This window comes from Salvia splendens, chromosome 7 (genome assembly GCF_004379255.2).
Source record: "Salvia splendens isolate huo1 chromosome 7, SspV2, whole genome shotgun sequence".
Taxonomy (NCBI): domain Eukaryota; kingdom Viridiplantae; phylum Streptophyta; class Magnoliopsida; order Lamiales; family Lamiaceae; genus Salvia; species Salvia splendens.
This window is the reverse complement of record NC_056038.1, coordinates 33,055,527-33,077,854: the sequence shown is the minus strand read 5'-3', so window position 1 is coordinate 33,077,854 and position 22,328 is coordinate 33,055,527.

The window sequence follows — 22,328 nt, the reverse complement described above, 5'->3', positions numbered from 1 at the left end:
GCAGCCTCCTGCTTCTGTGCAAAAAAGTGCCTACTTTGCGTTCACAGGCCTGGTGCACGTCTTCGCGAAGGTTGGCCACTTCGGGTAGATGCCGTCGGCAAGATAGTACCCCATTTTATAGCGCCGGTTGTTAGCGGTGAAGTTGATGGTCGGCGCTTTACCATCCGAAACTCGGCGAAGAGGTCGGATTAGTGGAGGACGTTTATGTCGTTGTTCGAGCCGGGGACCCCGAAGTACGCATGCCAGATCCATAGCTGGTAGTCGGCAACGGCCTCGAGTATAACGGTGGGGTGAGTGCCTTTGTGGCCGCTCGTGTATGACCCCCTCCACGCCACCGGGCAATTCTTCCATTGCCACTGCATGCAATCGACGCTGCCGAACATCCCGGGGAATCCGTGCACTTCTTCGTGAAGGCGGAGCAGGAACTGGCAATTTGTCGTGCTTGGCTTCCGGAGAAATTCGTCGGTGAAGGCTGCTGATAAGGCTAATTTCATGCATCGGTCTAGGGGTTTTATTTCGTGAAATTACTGGGTCTAATGCATGTTTTAAGCCAGGTGTGTGAAGGTTTTCGCTAGATCCAGGAAAAGAAGAGGACGCTTGCATAGTCCTAGGAAACTGGCGAAAGAGCGGACATTATGAAAGAAATTGCTTGACGGAGGAAGCCTCGGAGTTGAAGGGTAGAATAGAGATTTCTACGAAGACTCTAGAAGGCTATGTCCGCATCTATAAAAGGAAGAAGCATGCAAGCTGGAGGGACCTTCTCGGGGGAGGCCTCACGAACAGCCTGTTGCTCAGTTCACTTTTCACATACTTGGTTCTAATTCGCGGAGGATCTCGGGTTCGCGCTGGGGTTCACATTTAGCTTTCCGATAGTGTTTGTGGGTTGTAACACCGTCCTTCTTTGGGGCGAAGAAACAATTTATTTCTGTTTTTCTTTTCGTTTCTGCTGAATTCGCCGAGCTTCGCTGTTCGAAGCTCGGTCCTCTTTTGTTTCTGGATATTTCTCTACTTTTATGCAAGTTTCGTTTTCGCTTACGTCGATCATGATGATTTCTGTCGATTGATTGTGTTTACTTGAATTCTGGAGTTGGATTGTTGGAGTTGGTTGTTTTCGTAGTTATTTTCTGGATTATTGCAGGTTAATGGTGAGATCTGGAAGAATGGAGTTTGTTTGTGGATGAATCGGGGTTTTGTTTTGCTGATGTTGTGGAGTTGTTTTGTGATTGTTGGAATTTGGAGTTGATCGGAGCAGAACTGTGAGAATCGGAGTTATGGAGTTGATTTTGTTGGTTGTTGAGTTCGGATGGCTTGGATCCGGAGTGGATTAAGCGTCTGAAGTGATTCTGAGCAGGAGTGTTTTAATTTTATGCCTAGCTTACGTGTTTTCATTTCATTTCGCCTAGTTTATGTAGATCTGATGTATTTCCGATTCATAGCAAGTTTCCGGCGTCCAAATCTTTATATTCTGTTTGAATTTAGGAGTGTGCTCTGTTTTCTTCATCTGCGAGTTTAGTTTAGTTGCGAAGGTGCATGTCGTAGTTAGCTGGAGCATGGGTTGGTTATCTGCAGCTTTTTACTGTACTTGCTATTTCTGGAAATATGGTCCCCACTGTTAGTTGCTTACTGTTTAGCTAGATTAGGTAGTCGTTTACTTAGTCTAGGGAGTAATTGTGTCTGTCGGTATTGATGTCTGATTCCAGTAAGTTTTCTGTGTCCTAGGTCTAGCGTTTACATTTCTTGCCTAGATCTAGTGGTAGTTTAAATCTCAACCCCTTTGTGTGGCAGCAGCCGTTTGTTTCCATAGTCTCTTAGCACTACTTTGCGAATCCATCTCTGTGGGATCGACCCCACTTCCCTATACTAATTCATAGTATTCGGGTTGAGGGATTTATTTTTGAAGGGGAGTCGAGTGTGTCCAACGACAAAAACACTGTAGTTCTCTAGAGTTCCTGGACCCAGTGATCCAGCGGATTTAAGGAGCGTTGTGTCTGGACCGAGCTTTGCATTAATTCTCATATGTGCACACTCGCTTACTCCTGAGTCTAGTCATTCGACATTAGAGTCGAGCGAGACCCCCACTTCAGCTGCCCGGACGCCTTTGCAGAATTGGAGCAAGCACATTCTTCCAATGCTTTCTCCAATGTGGAGGTATTCGTCGAACACATCCGCCGTTTGTCCAGTACATTTATGCAACGTCGTGTGGCTGGGACGGCCGACGGCGTCGAACCTTTCTTGGAAGAACTCTTCCCGGGCCGCCAATGTATTTGCGATGTGGAGAAATAGCGGTCGCCGCATGCGGAAACGGCGACGGAAGTAGGTATCTCCCCACACCGGGTTATCGCAGAAGTAGTTGCAGACTAACCTTGCGGCGGCTTCCTCCCGGTTACGATAGATGTAAGTACGGGAGCGTCTTTGGGGTAGCGCGGCTTCCACCGCCTCCCGGCGTCGATCTTCTTCAAGTGATTCTTCCATTATTCGACGCATTTGCTCATATGGATCTATTAGATCGATTAAATTTGGGGGAAGAATAAAAGATATAATTTGAGATGAAAATTGGAGAGGAAAGATAGAGGATTTGAGAGGTTTATATGTGTGTGAAATGAGGATGAAATAGGAGTATTTATAGACTAAAAAATAAAAAAAGGAAAACGGTCAAAACGGTAATATTACCGTTTTCGAATTTTAATTTTAAATTTTTTTATTAAATTCGATTTTTTTTAAAAAAAATGAATTATTGCGTCAGCGTGACGAAACCCACTCGCTGGCCGGCGAGTGGGCGTCACGCATGGCCTGGGAGCGCGTCACGTCGCGGGAGCGCGTGGCGAGCCGTCTTGCGCCGCGTCTCGGCGTGACGGGCGATCCGGCAGGATGATGACGGGACGAGACGCTGCAACGCGTCCCGCCACCGTTTCATCACGGAGGAACGAAATTCGGGCCACCCGCTTAACATGTTGCGGGTGGCCTAAGTAGTGCGACACGTCCCTATATATAATTTCCAAATGGAACACGTAGATACTAATTAATGTGAGAATAAATAAACTTCAACTCAATTGAACTTGCTCAGTCATGAAAAATTGAATACCTGCAATATTCATACTCTTTTCTGGAAACGTCTGTTAATGTTAGCTAAAATTTTACTCCCAATTCAAAATATATTCGACTGTGGTACACATTCAAAATATAATCGACTGTGGAGCGTTTCTATTATGGTACAAAATTTTATGTAATTTTCGTTTGTGGATTAAGTGGAAAGAATAAAGTAGAAGAGAGTAAAAAAATAGAGAAATTGATTTTCTATTTTTAAAAATATACTCATTAAATTGAAACATTCCAAAAAGAAAAATGATTCACTTCAAATAAATGGGGGAGAGAGTACAAATTTCGTATTTGATGCCAGTCGCTTGAGAGTAGAGTCCCCAACACTATTTCATATAGTACTAATAGGTATCATCATCATTATCAATTCATCACAATACTTATTATTATTATTATTATTATTATTATTATTATTATTATTATTATTATTATTATTATTATTATTATTATAATAGCTATAGTATTTTATTACTTCTGCCTTGATAGTTGATAGTGTACATATTTTTACACATTACAAACAAAACTTGGAAACAATTATCTTTTGGTCACGTGAATAAGATTCTTCATAAGAGATGCAAGTCAATTCGTCTTATAAAAAATGAATTTGCTAATTAGATTGAAATATTACTACAATTAGCAACTAGAATAATCTATATAATAATAATAATAATAATATACTATTGTCCTTCAAATAATAATAAATTAATTAAAACACATGCATAACATTTTTTCTTAGGAGGTATATGTGCATAACATTTATGAGATTTAGTGCATCCGCAAGTAATGGGGCGGACGATAGGCCGCCAGAGGAATATTTAGAGCATCCGCAAGCAATGGGGCGGACGATAGGCCGCCCGATTCCTTGGGCGCGCCATCGTCCGCCCACTGTGGGTGCGCGGACGATGCCCGATGCATCATCCGCGCCCTATAGATCGTCCGCGGACGATGCAACGCGTTTTTTTTTTAATTTCGAAAAATTTATTTATATAAATACCCCCTACCCCACCTTCATTTGTAACCTTTCCATTCACTTTTCCACACTCAAATTACACTATAAAATGGATTCCGGTGAATACCCAAGTTCGAATAGTCCGATGTTTGGGGGTGGTGCACGTTGGCCGGGTACAGACCCTGACGAATATCGACCGTTCGACTCCAACACACAGTACGATCCCGAATATTTGGGGGTGGTGCACGTTGGCCGGGAGGACGAACTACCAACCGGATGAAACCCTCGTCTTGGCGAGGTGTTGGGTGGATATTTCGGAGGACCCGGTATTCGCGAACAACCAAAAGCAGGTTGCGTACTGGGAACGCATCGCCGAGCGCTATAATGAGGCGAAGTCGCCGAGCGCGTACAAGCGCCATAGGGAGCAGCTCCGCAAGCACTGAGATCAGGTGAAGAAGCAAGTCAACCTGTTCTCGGCGGAGTACGAGAAGTGCTCGAGGGAGTAGGGAAGCGGCTAGAGCTTGAGCGATGTGCATGATAGAGCGTTGTTGTCGTACCAGTCAATGTACGACAACTTCGAGCATTTCAACATCTGGGCGCTCTTGAAGGACAAGCAGAAGTTACAGGGCAGGATTCTGCCATCGGCTGCGCCAAAGAGGACGAGGACCATCGAAGCCGGTGCTTACACAAGCAGCGAAAGTGGCGCATATCCGGTGGACCTCAACCGGACGATGTACGGGGAGGAGGAGAGTTCCGGCACACTGGTGCCTTCCCGACGTGCCATTGGAGTCAAGGTTGCGAAAAACAAGGGGAAGGCGAAGGTGACATCCTCCTCGCAAGCCACGCCCCCCCCCCCCCCCCCCCCCCCCCAATCGTTGATCCCGATCCCGACCCCCGACCCCGGCAGCACTTGCCTACGCGGAGTTGGCAGCGGCCGCCAACCGGAGGACGTTGTTGAACACGCACAACGCCCTCATGCAATGTTAGGACCCGGCCAAAGCCGAATACCTCTAGGGGATGATCGATGAGCTGCGCCGCAAGTTGAGAGTTTTGTAGAGTAGTCAACTTTTTTTTCATTTCTAACTCGTGTAAAACTTTTTTTTAATCAATGTAGGATTTGCCGTTTTTAATTAATCGTGGTATTTTTTAATTATTTTGCATTGACATATTTGAAAACATTTAAATTAATTAACAAAACAATAGTGAAACCTATAGGGCGGCTTATAAGGCGCCCCACTGCAGGTGGAAGGGTAGGAGGATGAAATGCCGACGCGTGCATAGGGCGGGCTTTAGGGCGTCCCTTAGGGCGCCCCAGTGCTAATACTCTAAGAACTAGACAAATGACACATGAAGTCATACTCAAATTAGTAAATATACTAGTGTTTGATGTTAATATTAAGTAAACAAACCCAATATTCATGTGGACAAGGAATGCACACATACATATATGCTTTGTAATGAAAATTTCAAATGTTATTATAAGCTTCTAAGTATATTTACTTAGCAATATTTAATATATTCAGTTGCGATTACTTAGTTTTAGGTGAGGGTTGTAGTTTAGTAAATTTCATGGCTGATATATCACTTTCAGAAAAGGCCATGAGCAAAACGAATATGACCATTAACCAACCTTGCTCCTTCATTTTCACATTTTTATTTGTCTTCGCAAAGGTCTCATTTATCACTATGCACAATATATAAACAAACAAATTAAATATCATTTGGTAAAATCGTTTTTTGTTCTGGTGATTTGGTTTCTCTGCTTCAATCAACAAAGATGCCGATATGAATTATCACGTAAACAGTAGTATTTGATTTTGATTAAAGTTCATTTTTATGTTAAACATATAGTAACTATTTTATGATTTTGATCCAAAACATTATGTTTAAGTACTACATAGTTTTTTATCTTTAATATTATGAATTGGTACGTTTATCATACAAGTGACGTTACCATTATTAAATATGGCAATTAAAATAATTTTGACCCGATTAGTAACTTAAACATAGAGTAAGGTCCATTTTTATCCTAAACATATATACAAGCATTTTATGATCTTACATTAAAAATAACTGGAGTCTGTTATTTAAATATTGAAGTAAAAGATAATTTTGTCTATCAAATATAATGACCCTGACATTTGTTGGACTGAAAATGTTCAAATTCATAATGTTAATATTAATTTTACCTCACGGACAATAATACCCCTTTAATCATATTACGGAATTAATTTGATATGATGTTATATTGTATAATATTCAACACTAACCACCTATTTTCGAGTTTCATAGTAGGTTTTATTTCGGCACTAGGAAGCCATCCCGTTTAGTGGGAGTCTATTAATGTAAATATATGTAGAAATAAAAAAATTAAGACTCATTTAACAAGTGGTGAAGTTGATGTGTGAACTCCTTACTCGATTTTCTTGCTTGATTGCCCTTTTCATAGGACACAGTCTCTTTCTTCTATTATTTGCTACGTTCGGTATCCATCATTTTAAGGACATCTAATTAGTCTAAACGCTTCAAATATAAACTATGGAATAAAAGAAATTATAACTACTCTCATGTTTATTTAAGATACTATAATAAAACAACTTTCAGAGTCTTAATAATATCTAGAAGAGTATTATTAGCTAGCTAGTGTATATCTTATTTTTCCTAGAGTTTATTAACTATAGTGATCATTAAAGTCTTCGCCGTTGACAAACCACCAGTCGACCAATTATTATCAGTGGATTTTTATACCATAGAGTATAGCACCAATCCTTAACAAAAACCAGTAATTATTCAATTAGATATACTTAAGAGTGAACTACAAAAATGGTCCATGTACTATGAGTTTATCTCGCCCATAGTTCATGGACTTTAAAAATATCGCCATACAACCCTGGACTAAGGGTTTATCTCAAATTTGGTCCTTTTGCCATTTTTTGGTACGAAAATATCCTTTTGAACATTTGGGCAATTTGGTCTTTTAACACTTTTAACATACTAAATCTGATATTATTTCAGTGATGTACTAAATCTGATATTATTTCAAAATTATCATTCTTCTTTCCTTTTGTCATCCTTCACTTTGTTTCTTTATTTTAATATTAGATTTATTTTTTCCTTTCATCCTTCACTTTGTTTCTTTATTTTAATATTAGATTTAATTTTATAAAATTAATTTTTAAATTTAGTTTTTTAAATATCAATAAATTTTTAATAATTATTAAAATTAGTAAATAACACAAACTGATAGTTTTAATAAATATTTGATAGTGTCTAATATTTAATCAATAAGGTATGCCGACGCCAACTTAGTTTTAATCAATATTTAATATTTTTAATCATAAATAGATAATATAACACGATTTATGCTGAAATAAATATGCATATAATGTAAGACTAATATAATTTTCGTTTATTTATTTGAAAACAATCAAAATTAACTAGAAAATTTCAACAAAAATACTCCTATATAAAATTTTTAGTGGTATCAAATTTTTAGTTAACTTCATAAAATTTAATCACAAGCAATTATAACAACCGAATGAAGGCTAAATAGAATAGCTCTTATTTTTCCATCATGATTAATATTATTTTTCCATCATGAAATATCCAGATAGCTAAAGTGACTCGCTTATGATAGGACGGAGAGGATACTATAAATTATTACTCTTATAAAAAATTGAAGCAAAAAAATATAGCTTTAATTACATTTTTATATATTTTGAAATTAAGATAGCAATCCATCTTAAAAATTTTAGTTGAGTGTAGCTAATGCAAAGTGTTTTAATTTTGGTGGTTGAGTGAGATTAGAGGTGCATTTCTCGCTTAAATACTGATGCAATGTGTCTTAAACGTGGAGATTAGAGTTTCATTGTTTAAAGGTTGAGTATATAGTTATTTGTAAACATGCACATAATGATTATGGTTGAAGACTTGAAGATGAAAATATTTTAATTGTAGGATATTTTCAAATTTAAGATGAAACTTTTTATCCTTCACATAATTTGGTTTGGTACAACCACTTCTATAATCCATAGTAACTAATTATATTAGGAAAAATCGTTTCAATGATTAATTTTTTTCGCCCAGATTTACTTAAAAGATGATGTCATATTAACGTCAGATATATTTCATATATAGTTTGATGTCTCAAGAGTTATGCCAAAATTGATTAGAGAAAAAAAATCTGATGCATCGGTTGAGATTTAGATATGGCGGTGCATTGATGTGACCATAAATTAGATTTTGCAAGAAAAATTGTCGTAAATCAACTAAGAAATTATGTGTAATCAAATCCAACTTGAAACAGAATTTGGCCCATGAGTCGATACTATGTCTATATATTGCATATCTCACACGACATACTCATAACAAAAGAAATAAATGTTAGTTGAGAGCTGTCATATGTCATTTAATTAACTAGACTAATAAACTGTCAAGGCCTTGGGCTACTTTTCATTTTTATTAATTGCACATCTCTCTTTTTGTCTATTTTTCACAATCATTAATTTTATTAATAAATGCGGGATGCTTTATTATTGTAAAAAATAATTATGTGAACTAAAGTTGGACGAAATAAACTAGAATTCCGACGCCGGGCCGCACATATTATTAATATAACAGTGCATGTAATGCTCAATATAATTGTAATCGTAATGCATATAATGTTGAAGACAATATTGCGTAGATTTTTTGAACGTGTTGGTTAAAGACATCGAGGATCAAATGGCAGTTGCAGTGGTATCCACATGAACCACACCAGCTATATGAATGAATTGTTTGTTGATACGAGTGACACATGTCATGTGTTATAAAAAAAAGTTCTATTCACAAGTTTCTTAGGCCATCCACAATGGGGCGGACGATGCATCGGGCTCGCTATCGTCCCCCACTGTGGCACCGCGGACGACGGACGATGTGTCGTCGGCGCCCGACGCTTAGTCCGCGGACGAAGCGCGGACGATAGGGCATCGTCAGCGTCATCGTCCGCCCACTGTGGGCGACGCGGACGATGCAACGCGTTTTAGTTTTTTTTTTTTTAAAAATTTCAAAAATTTTGTTATATATATACCCCAGCTTCACTTTTCATTTGTAACTTTTCGATTAACTTTTAAACTCTCAAATTACGCTATAAAATGGATTCCGGTGGATACTCAAGTCCTAGTAGCCCGGTGTTTGGAGATGGCGCACAGTGGCCCGGTACACAACCTGGCGACAACCTGGCGAATATCAGTCGTTCGACGCCAACACGCAGCACAATCCGGACTTCAGTACGGATTCGTACGGTCTCTCCGACATGGAGCCGTCTCCAACTCGCCCTGCCACTGCTTCCCGTCGCGCCGCCCCCACCGCCCCCGCCAGAAAGAAGCGGACCAAGCACCGGGCGCACAAGTTGCCACCTTCGACAACTTGTGAAGAGTACGCCCCCGGCCGTACGAACTACCAGCCAGATGAAACCCTCGTCTTGGTTGGGTGGATATATCGGAGGACCTGATATTCGCGAACAACCAGAAGCAGCTCGCGTACTGGGAGCGCATCGCTGAGCGCTACAATGAGGCGAAGCCGCTGAGCGCCTCCAGAGGTTGAGCGATGAGTTGAGCCGGAAGTTGGGGCTTTTGTAGGATAGTCATTTTTTTTATTTCTAACTCGTGTAACTTTTTTTTAAATCAATGAATTTTTTGCCCGTTCTTTTAGTTAATCGTTGTGTTTTTTAATAAGTTTGCATTTATATATTTGAAAATATTTAAATTAAATAAAAAAACAATAGTAAAATGCTTAGGGCGCCCCACTGCAGGTGGAAGGACAGAAGGATAAAATGCTGACGTGACGGTGCATAGGGCGCGTCTTAGGGCGCCCCATTGTGAATTATTTTTAAATAAACTAGAAAATGAACTTATAGAAGCAAAATGTACTTGAAGTGATAAAAGTAACAAGGATGTAGCACTGCTTGCATAATTATGCCACAAAACTGATACTATAATTTACCAAACCACGATATCATATTCTTCCAGTCGAATGACATTGATGAAGAAAAAAAACAAAACACTTAAAAAATACAATTAATGATATGTTGATTAATTCAGAGTTACCCTCGGAACATATGGGCAGATGCTTTGTTAACAACGAACTATATCCCGAATAAGATACCATTTAAAAGTAAGGATGTGCATCTTTATGAGTTGTGGAGAACAGAGAAATCTATGTATTCATACCTCAAAGTTTGGAGGTGTTTAACGAATGCGGGATTGTCTTCTCTGAAACAAGATGCAATTGACCTAAAATATTCGTATTCATATGGGTTAGACCTTTGGCCATTCATCATGATGATACCTCCAACTCCTTATCAAGTGTGTTGAAGGCTTTACTTATTGAAGTTCTACTAGAACTTATATATAGGTACGAAGTTTGTGAGAGAAGAAAACACACAAAATAATTTGTTCAATTTTTATGCAAAGACTGTTTTCTCCAAGCTCAATCATGCATACTTCATTTGACAACTTTAGATGTTTTTGTAAAAATCATGGATTAAATATGCCCGGTCAATGGATTTTGACCAAATAATAAATGTGACGAGACATTTAATTTTTTGAAATTAAATGACATAGCGTCGATCTACACTTTACGTAGATAAATGTAGTATATTCACTTTCTCAAACCCGATTTCCGGTGAGTGAGAAATAGTGGATTAAAGTTGGGCATAATTAGCTTTTAATTAAAGCTTGGAGTTGGAGCTTAGAGAATAATTAACTAGTGTTAATTATCCCACATTTGAGGATTAACACATCTTTTAATGTGTTTAAATTAAGTGACTTTATGTTACTTAATAATTATAGTGGACCAAGATGGGTGAAAGAGCCCACACGCGCGCAAACGCGCGCGCCGCCGCCGCCCGCCCGCCCGTGCACGTGCTCGCGGTCGCGGTCGTGGGCTGCGGGCCCGATCCCGATCTTGGACTTGGATCTTGGATCTTGGTCTTTGGGTGGTCTTTGGGCTTGGTGCTAGCCCAAACTTAATCTTTTTATACCACCGAAGAGTCAGCAATCCAAGTGGCTTGACACGTCGTCAAGCGTGGCACAGTCAGAGCTGCCACATGAGAAAAGCACACGCGAAAGGCACACTCCTGCCACACGCTCGTAACCGTCGGCGGTTACGAATCTGCCATGATGAGCCTTCATGGCTGTTGACCCACAGCAGTGGACTGAGCCTATAAATAGGCTAGCCACTCCATGCATCTAGATTACAACATTCACAAGCATAATAGCATAAGCACTCTCCCTCTCTCTGCATTGTCTTTCTGTCAAAGCTCTGCCCTCTCCTTCATCCAGTTCGCCGGAGCTCTGCTGATTGCGGTGTTGCATGAAAAGAGACGTAGCCGTTTTACCTTTGGGGACGACACGCCAAACCGAGAGCACTACCGGGGCGTATCTCGTCTTGCGGGAAGAGGCCTCCTCGACTCGGCTAACAACTGTTTCACGGTTAATCTGTTTCGAATTTCAGTTGTAATTTCATTTAGTTCATTTTCCATTCTGTATTCCTTCTTTTGGGTTGTATTACGCCCGCTTTTTATCTCTTGTAATCCCCAGAATCCAACAATCGCAAGACGAGATAACTTGCCTTTGAAGGAATTTGGACCATTAAACTGAACTAAAACTTTCGAAACTTTAAACACTTTTGCTGGAGATGTCGACTGAATCCAACACCGCTGCTGCCACCACCACCGCCGCCATTTCCTCCACCATGGCGAACACTGGACCGGTCAACACTTCATCGATCCCCTCGATGATGCCAACCCCCGGCTTCCCAGCCGCCTCTTCAACTGTCCCATGGGACAACCCTTTCGGGGCGTCCACTGGTTCCACCTTTGGTGGTTCAGTTGGTTCCACTTTTAGTGGTTCCTTCAGATCCTTTAATGGATCGAGTGCTGGGGCCTTCGGGTCTCACACGAATGCTGGGGCCTTCGGGTCTCATGCGGGTGCTAGTCCTTTCGGGGATGGTACGACCATGGCGGGCTCTATGCCCAACATGAATGGTAGGGGCTCTATGCCCAACCATGTTGTTGGCTCCTTCGGGAGCAACGGAATTGGTTCCTTCCATGGACCAAGTTCGGCACCTTTGGCACCAAGAATGATGCCACCTGCCGAGAAACCACCCAAGTTTGGAGGATCTGACTTCAAGAGGTGGTACCAAAAGATGTTGTTCTACTTGACAACATTGGGCGTCGCCAACTTCCTCACGGAGAACGAGCCGCCCGTGCCAAGCGACCAAGAGACTAGGCTCGAAGTCATGGCGGACTATGAGGCTTGGAGGAAAGGAGATTATCTTTGTAAAAATTTCATTCTAAGTGATTTAGATGATAGTTTGTACAATGTATACTCCAATGTAACCACATCTAAACAAATGTGGGAAAGCCTAGAAAAGAAATATAGCATAGGTAATGCTGCAGGGACCGAACAAGTTGTAGCATCCAAATTTATGGACTACAAGATGGTCGACTCTCGACCCATCATGGAGTAAGTCCAAGAGCTCCAAATGATCATCCACGCATTAGTGGCTGAAGGGATGACCTTGCCCGACAAATTTCTAAGGTGCACGATCATTGACAAACTTCCTCCCAGTTGGAAGGACTTCAAGAGCTATCTCAAGCACAAGCGAAAGCAGATGACACTTGAAGACTTGATCATGAAGTTGCGCATTGAGGCTGATGTGCGCAAAAGCGACCAAAAGGCTAAGGGGTTCACCCCACTTGAAGCCAAAGCCAATCTGTTGGAGCGGGGCAGTCCCTCCAACAAAAGCCCTCGCCCAAACCGTCCAAATGACAAAGGGAAGGGAAAGCAACCTTCAAAGAAGTTCGAAGGCGACTGCTACAAATGTGGCAAACAAGGCCACTTTGCTAAAGACTGCCGCAGCAAGAAGAAGAAGCCGGATGCCCACGTCGTTGAGAAGGAGTTCAAAGACTGGGACGAGAACGAACTCATTGCTGTGGTCACTGAAGAGGTTAACCTTGTTGAGAACAAGGGTGGCTGGTACATCGACACCGGCGCTACTGCCCATGTCTGCTCAGATAGGAGCAAGTTTGTCTCCTATACTGTTGTTGAAGGAAGGAAGATCAACAAGGGGAATCAAGCATCCTCTGAAGTCCTTGGCATCGAAAATGTGATCCTCATGATGACGTCTGGCGTCACAATAACATTGAAGGATGTGCTGCATGTCCCGGACATCCGCAAGAACCTAGTGTCAGGATCAATACTAGTTAATAAGGGGTTTAAACTTGTATTTGAGTCTGATAGGTTTGCCTTGTATAAGTTTGGAAAATCCCTCGGAAAAGGTTATGTAACCGATGGGCTTTTCAAACTTAGTGTGACGACTCGCAGTGTTGCTAAGCCTTTGGCTAATAAGAATAAAGCATCTACTTCCTCTTACTTGACTGAGTGTTCAAATTTGTGGCATTGTAGATTGGGACATGTAAATTCAAAAGCCATTCAAAGATTAGTAAATTTAGATTTACTAAAGGCTAATGAATTGGATATCCAAGATAAATGTGAAATTTGTCTTGAAGCAAAAATGACTAAGTTGTCGTTTCACTCGGTTGAACGAAACACAAAACCCCTCGAATTAATTCACATAGACGTATGTGATTTAAAGATGGTGCAAACTAGAGGTGGTAAAAAGTACTTTATCACTTTCATAGATGATTGCACAAGGTATTGCTACATTTATCTTTTAAGAAGTAAAGATGAAGCAATAGAAGCGTTCAAAAATTATAAGAACGAAGTTGAGAATCAACTTGGTTGTAAAATCAAATCGATTCGAAGCGATAGAGGAGGCAAATATGTAGCCCCGTTTGAGGAATTATGCAACGCAAGTGGTATAATCCATCAAACGACTGCACCATATTCACCACAATCTAATGGTGTTGCAGAACGCAAAAAACGAACTCTAAAAGAGATGATGAATGCACTGCTTCTGACTTCAGGATTACCACATAACATGTGGGGGGAAGCTGTTTTGACAGCCAACTATATCTTGAATAAAATCCCTCTCAAAGGAAAAGATGTTACTCCTTATGAGTTGTGGAAAGGAAGGAAGTCATCCTACAAATATCTCAAAGTGTAGGGGTGTTTGGCAAAGGTGATGGTTCCTCCGCCCAAAGAAGTTACAATCGGACCTAAGACGGTTGATTGCATCTTCATTGGATATGCACTTAATAGTAGTGCATATCGATTTGTTGTTCACAAGTCCGAAATATCGACTATAACAGTAGGGACAACAATTGAGTCAAGGAATGCCGTATTTCTCGAAAATACATTTCCTTGCAAAGACAAAGAAAAGGTCGTAACCAATTATGAGACAAGAGTTGAAGAAGAAGCCACTAGTTCTAAACCAGTGGAAGAAGAAGCCACTAGTTCTAAATCAGCGGATGCGGAACCTGAATCGCGCAAGCGTGCAAGGCCCGATCCAAAAGATACAGTACTAAGACGTGGTAATAGAGTCAGAACACCAAAAACATTTGGTCCTGACTACATTGCTTTCATGTTGGATGAAGAACCAACATCCATAAAAGTAGCCTTTGCTGGCCCAGACGGGCTGCATTGGAGAGAAGCTGTTCAAAGCGAAATTGATTCAATTTTGCTATACCACACGTGGGTGTTGGTTGATTTGCCCGAAGGTGCTAAACCTTTAGGATGCAAATGGGTCCTTAAAAGAAAGTTTAAGGCCGATGGAACAGTTGATAAGTATAAAGCCCGATTAGTAGTAAAGGGTTTTAAACAAAAGGAAGGACATGACTTCTTCGATACATATTCACCTGTAACAAGGATTACATCTATCCGAGTGCTTCTCGCTATTGCTGCATTGCACAATCTTGAGATTCATCAAATGTATGTAAAGACCGCGTTTCTAAATGGTGAATTAGAAGATGAAATATATATGGAGCAACCCGAAGGGTTTGTAGTACCTGGACAAGAGAAAAAGGTATGCAAGCTCGTTAAGTCTCTATATGGATTGAAACAAGCGCCCTTGCAGTGGCACTTGAAGTTTGATAATGTGATGTTATCAAATGGGTTTAAAATCAACGAGTGTGACAAATGTGTCTACATCAAGAGCACTAATAACGGCCATGTTATAGTGTGTCTATACGTTGATGATATGTTAATCTTGGGTAGTAACACTCAAGTAATTAACGATACAAAGGCCATGTTAAAGAGAAACTTTGACATGAAAGACATGGGTCTAGCCGATGTAATTCTTGGAATGAAGATTCTAAGAACGTCTGATGGAATCATCTTAACACAATCACATTATGTTGAGAAGATATTGAATAAATTCAAAGCCTATGATGGCGCGGCAGTTAAGACTCCAATTGAACTCGACGTTCACTTGAGCAAAAACAAAGGCGAGCCCGTTGTACAAGAAGAGTATGCACGGGTCATCGGGTGCATTATGTACTTGACTAATTGCACTCGACCTGACATTGTTTGTGCCGTGAACAAGTTGAGTCGTTACACGAGCAATCCAAGCAAAAGAGCATTGGAGAGCTCTTGTGAGGGTTTTGAGATATTTAAAACACACTCAAAATCTTGGGCTACACTTCTCGAGATACCCCCCGGTACTTGAAGGGTACTGTGATGCCAATTGGATATCCGATAATAGAGACTCACTTTCAACAAGTGGATACGTCTTTACTATTGGGGGTGGTGATGTATCGTGGAAATCCACAAAACAGACATGTATAGCCCGATCAACAATGGAATCGGAGTTCATTACCTTAGATAAGGCGGGTGAGGAAGCCGAGTGGCTTAAGAACTTCCTTGAAGATATTCCATGTTGGTCTAAGCCAGTGCCACCAGTGATGATCCACTGCGATAGCCAAGCAGCTATTGGAAGGGCAAACAATGGCTTCTATAATGGTAAGTCTCGACATATACGTCGACGACATAACACCGTGAGACATTTGATCACAACAGGGGTGATTACAATTGACTATGTGAAGTCAATAGATAATCTAGCGGATCCGCTAACCAAAGGGTTAAACCGTGATTAAATGAACAAGTTGCTAGAGGGAATGGTTTGAAATCCACACACTAAAGAATTATCATAGTGGTAACCCAACCATGATGACTGGAGATCCCAAAAACTTGGTTCAAAGGGATAACTAAGCTATGAGAGTTCATGAGAAACACTCAACTATATCTATTCCCTAGAGAACAATAGAGTGTTAGAGAACTTGCCTAGTGGTAAAGGCTAAGTCTATGACTTTTAATGGTTCTTAAAGATCTCAAAGAGATGGAGTTCTCAAAGAGATCAAGTATGGCAAGGTACTTGACTAAGAATCACCTATGTAAGTGCAAAGTGTAGTCGCTTCATAAAACACACTTATGAATCCAAAGTGGTGTCCAAGACCGCAATGGACACAAAACGTGAGAACGGATGAGGTTGAGGTGTTTAAGCGTTAACACCATTGTCTCGGTGCACGCCGTGGGGGATTAGTTCAAAGCATCGCGCTACTAAGCCGCCTATGTATCCGATGGTGTCGACTATGGAAGGTTCAAAGCCAACAACTACCTATCCTTATGCTTATATACCTCTCGAGGGTTGAGCTTGTGTCTGCATGCATATGCATTCGGCTATTTCCACTCATGTGGGGGATTGTAAAAATCATGGATTAAATATGCACGGTCAATGGATTTTGACCAAATATAAATGTGACGAGACATTTAATTTTGTGAAATTAAATGACATAGCGTCGATCTACACTTTACGTAGATAAATGTAGTATATTCACTTTCTCAAATCTGATTTCCGGTGAGTGAGAAATAGTGGATTAAAGTTGGGCATAATTAGCTTTTAATTAAAGCTTGGAGTTGGAGCTTAGGGAATAATTAACTAGTGTTAATTATCCCACATTGGAGGATTAACACATCTTTTAATGTGTTTAAATTAAGTGACTTTATGTTACTTAATAATTATAGTGGACCAAGATGGGTGAAAGAGCCCACACGCGCGCACACGGGCGCGCCCCCGCCGCCGCCCGCCCGCCCGAGCCCGTGCACGTGCTCGCGGTCGCGGGCCCGATCCCTATCCCGATCTTGGACTTGGATCTTGGATCTTGGTCTTTGGGTGGTCTTTTGGGCTTGGTGCTAGCCCAAACTTAATCTTTTTATACCACCGAAGAGTCAGCAATCCAAGTGGCTTGACACGTCGTTAAGCGTGGCACAGTCAGAGCTGCCACATGAGAAAAGCACACGCGAAAGGCACACTCCTGCCACACGCTCGTAACCGTCGGCGGTTACGAATCTGCCATGATGAGCCTTCATGGCTGTTGACCCACAGCAGTGGACTGAGCCTATAAATAGGCTAGCCACTCCATGCATCTAGATTACAACATTCACAAGCATAATAGCATAAGCACTCTCCCTCTCTCTGCATTGTCTTTCTGTCGAAGCTCTGCCCTCTCCTTCATCCAGTTCGCCGGAGCTCTGCTGATTGCGGTGCTGCATCAAAAGAGACGTAGCCGTTTTACCTTTGGGGCTGACACGCCAAACCGAGAGCACTACCGGGGCGTATCTCGTCTTGCGGGAAGAGGTCTCCTCGACTCGGCTAACAACTGTTTCACGGTTAATCTGTTTCGAATTTCAGTTGTAATTTCATTCAGTTCATTTTCCATTCTGTATTCCTTCTTTTGGGTTGTATTACGCCCGCTTTTTATCTCTTGTAATCCCTAGAATCCAACAGTTTCTTTGCTTACTTCTTGGAACCCCGTCAAATTTATGGGTATCTAGCACGCTTGAGGTAATTTATTAATACAATTAATTTTAAAAATTACACAAAAATTTAACCTTGGTTTATAAAGTTATAGAGAAATTAAATTGAATAGATTAAGATTTCATTTTTATAAATTTATAAAATTAATACTACTAGTAATTGTACGAAGAAAGCTACGTGAAAGAAGATAGCAGAAGCTGGGGAAACTAGTGAATAAATGAAAATGTGGTCCTTGAAAGTTCTGTTTTCCCTAATTTATGGGATAAATAATCATAATTATTAATTGCCAACACATCCAACATTTGCTCATAACCAACATTTATTCTTCTGCCAACCCCAATATTTTTCCTTAATTAGTTTTAGCCTCCTTCTCTGTATGATTAATTCGGGCAAATACGCATGAAGATTTGAGAGGAAATTTTTGCGAATAAGGCCGAAACAAAAAAAGGCCTAACAAAATTCAGTAATTATTGCGATCAAATGGGCTATTTAGAATTCTAGAAATAACTCACCAAGCCCAATTTGATTTACCTATTTTGATTGATTCATTTACAATTCCTTTTGATTTTATATTTCATACCATTGTGCTCTAGATTAGACAAAAATAATTACAATGGAGTACTTATAATATGTTTTCCTTCCACCATTGTGGAATGTATTAGGTATATAACTCTATTTTTTTTCTTACTATTTTCTGATTTACCTACGTTTTTATTTTACTTCTACTTTAATTTTATTTAAATATGATTTTCACTTTTATTTTTTATTGTACTTCTATTTTTATTTTACTTTTTTATCTACGGAGGTTCTACCTTTATCTAATTTACCCTTAATTTTATCTTTACTTACACTCGCTTTTGTTTTTTGTTTTACACGCTTTTTATATACATATCCGATATTTTTCTTGTTTTCTCATTTACTCATAGTTTTTTTTTCTAATTTACTTTCATATGATTTTATATTTCTCTTATTTTTTCTGTTTTAATTATACTTTAATTTTACTTAAATACATGAATTTCTCTTTTATTTTCTATTTTACTTTTATTTTACAGGATTTTTCACTTTTTTCTTCTCTTAACTTCTAGTTTATTCTCAATTTTAGTTTCTAATTTATTTACACTAGCTTTTTTTTTCACGCACACTTTTTCTATACACTTTGAAGAATAACTTCCAAACATGTAATTTAATGACAACCATCATATGTAACCATTGTTTTATTATTTGTTTCTCTGTTATTTTTTTTATCTCTCGCATTCCTCTACTACTGAATACTAATAATACAATTAATTATGATGATATTGACTCCAAAAATACTCTATTAACTTTTAAGAGAAATTTGGACCCCAGCTTCAATTTCCTAGCTTCGTCAGTGGCCGTAATGGATTTCAGATTCATAATTTACGTATAATTGGAGTAATGATTTATACTTTTTGCACATTGCAGATCTTTATCCAAGAAGAAGACCTCGAGAATTCAAATTTTAATCCGTCGTCAATAAATATTCCAAAAATCGCAGCTTGCTGGAAATTAAGTTGTAGAATTAGTAACAACTTTCTACACGCATTTTCGATCGTTTGTATACTCAAGACTCTGACTTTACCGCAACTCATGTGTAGACCAGGAAAATATAATTAAATAGGAGTAAGTACTAACACATGTCTCTCTAAGAATTGCTAATGACGTATTAAACCAAACTACAAATAATTAATGCTAAATGGGTCTGACAGTATCAACATGAATAAGCATATGAATACGATAAAATGCTTCACACTAATATGTTAATTTTATATGTGTTTTTATCATGTCCAAAATTAAAATTGTAAAGTATAATGCTATAAATGACATAAAATGTATGGTCATGTAACTACTGTATTCGCCTCATTTAAAATGATCACATTTTAACTAGAGTTTGAAATGAAGTGAAGTTGAGAGAAAAATTAAAATAAATGAATATATTAATAAGGTAAGAGAGAATAAGATTTATTTTATTATAAAAAAAGAATAGTAACTAACGTGACAAGCTGACAAATATATGAACCAATTAAGCCTCTTTCATATAAGAAGTAGGAAGTCAGCTCTCAATCAATAATAATTTAGGTTCAGTAATATTTTCCCTATTTATAAATGGAAATTGACTAAATTATGGTAAATAATTGGACCCGTTATCGGCGGCTCAAATTGTCATTAAAAGTTTGCAACTTGCCCACTACTGTGAACAGCCCGAATACTATAAAATTCGTTATTTTAATTTGGAAACAATACCATAAATTAACAACCTAATTAACAATCGCTTAAAACTAATATTCTAATAGCATCTCGTGAATTTTTCTTCCACCTTCTCATTTTGTGGATTTGCTAATTCCTACCAAGTACACCTGAAATAGTAGTTACACGATCACGGTGCCTATTCAATCCTTAACCACGTTCGTATATACTCTCTCCGTCCCATAGAAATATAGACAATGAATATATAATAGGAATTAAGATAAAATTGAGAAATATGGGCAATGGATATATAATAGGAATTAAGATAAAATTGATAAAATAAGAAAGAGAATGAGAAATGGTATGGTAAAGTAAAAGAGATTAGGAGAATGATAGTTAAAGTAGTGTTAATGGATAGTGAGACATACATTATTAAATTGATATAATTTTCTAAAAATGGAATGCACATATTTTTATGGGATGGATGAAAATGGAAAGTGCACATATTTTTATGGGACGGATGGAGTATAAACGAAGTATTATTGTCCACAAAATAATTTCTCATTCATTACTGCAGGGCATCCCTGATTTAAATTTTCATTTACTTTTTTTTTAATTAAGGTACTTCCTTCGTCCATGAGTAATTACCACCAATTTTCTTTTTTCGTTCGTTTACAATTAGTTAAAACCATCACTTTTTACTACTTTTGGTAATAGACCCCACATTCCATCAACTTATCACACTCACATTTTATTATAACACTAATACTAATCTATAAAAGGAGGAACCACTACTAACTTTTCAAATCACTTTCCACTGTATATTTCTTAAAATCCGAGCCAAGTCAAACAGACTCAATTAATCATGAACGAAAGGAATAACTGGACTATACTCTCCTAAATTATTATAATTACATTCAATTATAAAAATAATACTCCATCCGCACACAATAAATAGTCTCTTTTATTATTTTTGTCAGACCATTAACATCAACCCATTTTAATTTTTTGAAAACTTGCTCACCTCATATTACACTACTAATAATGAATGTCTTATCATCTATCAATACTGCTACTATTTTGACAATTTTTTTTCTCTCGTAATTTATTAATTACTCCTTCTGACTATAAAAGTATGTATTATTGAAATGACGCGAAAATTAATCCATATTGGTAAAGTAAGAGAAATGAGAAAAATAGTTGAAATAGTATTAGTCGATAGTGAGACCCATATTATGCTTAGTTGTTAATGAGTTGTAATAGTAGGTCATAGTGATATAAGTTGTAAATAAATTGATGTATGAGTAATGAGTCGGGGAGAACATCCATAAATAGAAATGTATATATTTTTATGGGATGAACAAAAATGAAAAGTTCACATATTTTTATGGAACGGAGGAAGTATAAGTTTGTGTTGTTTCCAAAGTCTCTATTTCTTGTGGTTAGACAGAGTATATAAAAGTAAGTGTCATATTCAACTAATTTTTTCATTATCCTTTCCCAAAATCCGCACCGAATCAAAATAAAACTTTAGATCGTTAACGAAAAAAGTATGTCATGGCCATTAAATTTAATTTGTTTTCGACGGGTTAACAGAAAAATGATAATAACTAATTAGGAAACGGAAATTTTCCTAAAACAGGGTCCAGAATCAAGGAATGTAATAATACTAAATGGTTCAATAGTTCTATTCCATAATTCCATAATTATTTGTTATTAGTATTTATATTGAATCAATTATTGTTATAACAGCGTGTATAGGAGAGACTTTAATTTGTTAGAGTAAACGGAATATGAAATTGGAAATCAACTCCAACTTCAATGTGACAGTCACATGATATAAATTGGGAGACAACTTGAGGCAAACATGTAATTAATTAACTATGAATTTGAGCATATTTTATACGTAATTTTTGCACGTCCATGTTTTTTTTGTTCTATAATTAGTCATAAATACAACAATAATAGTACTAATATACGATCAATAGTTCTCTTACGACTTATCAACAGCTTAATGTCATGAATGATTGCACTTCCAGCAATATTTTAACAAGACTTGCAATTAAGAAATGTACGTATATATATATCCCTGCTGCATGATATATACGTACATAATTTAGTTAAGTAATTAAACAAACTTGTAAAATTAGAGGTATATATTTTATTTGAACGCCGTATGCGAGTAATCATTATTTCTGTAAATAGTTGACCATAAACATTTATTAACACAAATTATGAGATTTTTAAAATAAAAATATTAGTATTATACTATTATTAAATAGCTCGATTGATCTTAATTGCCAGCGGTTATAACTTATAA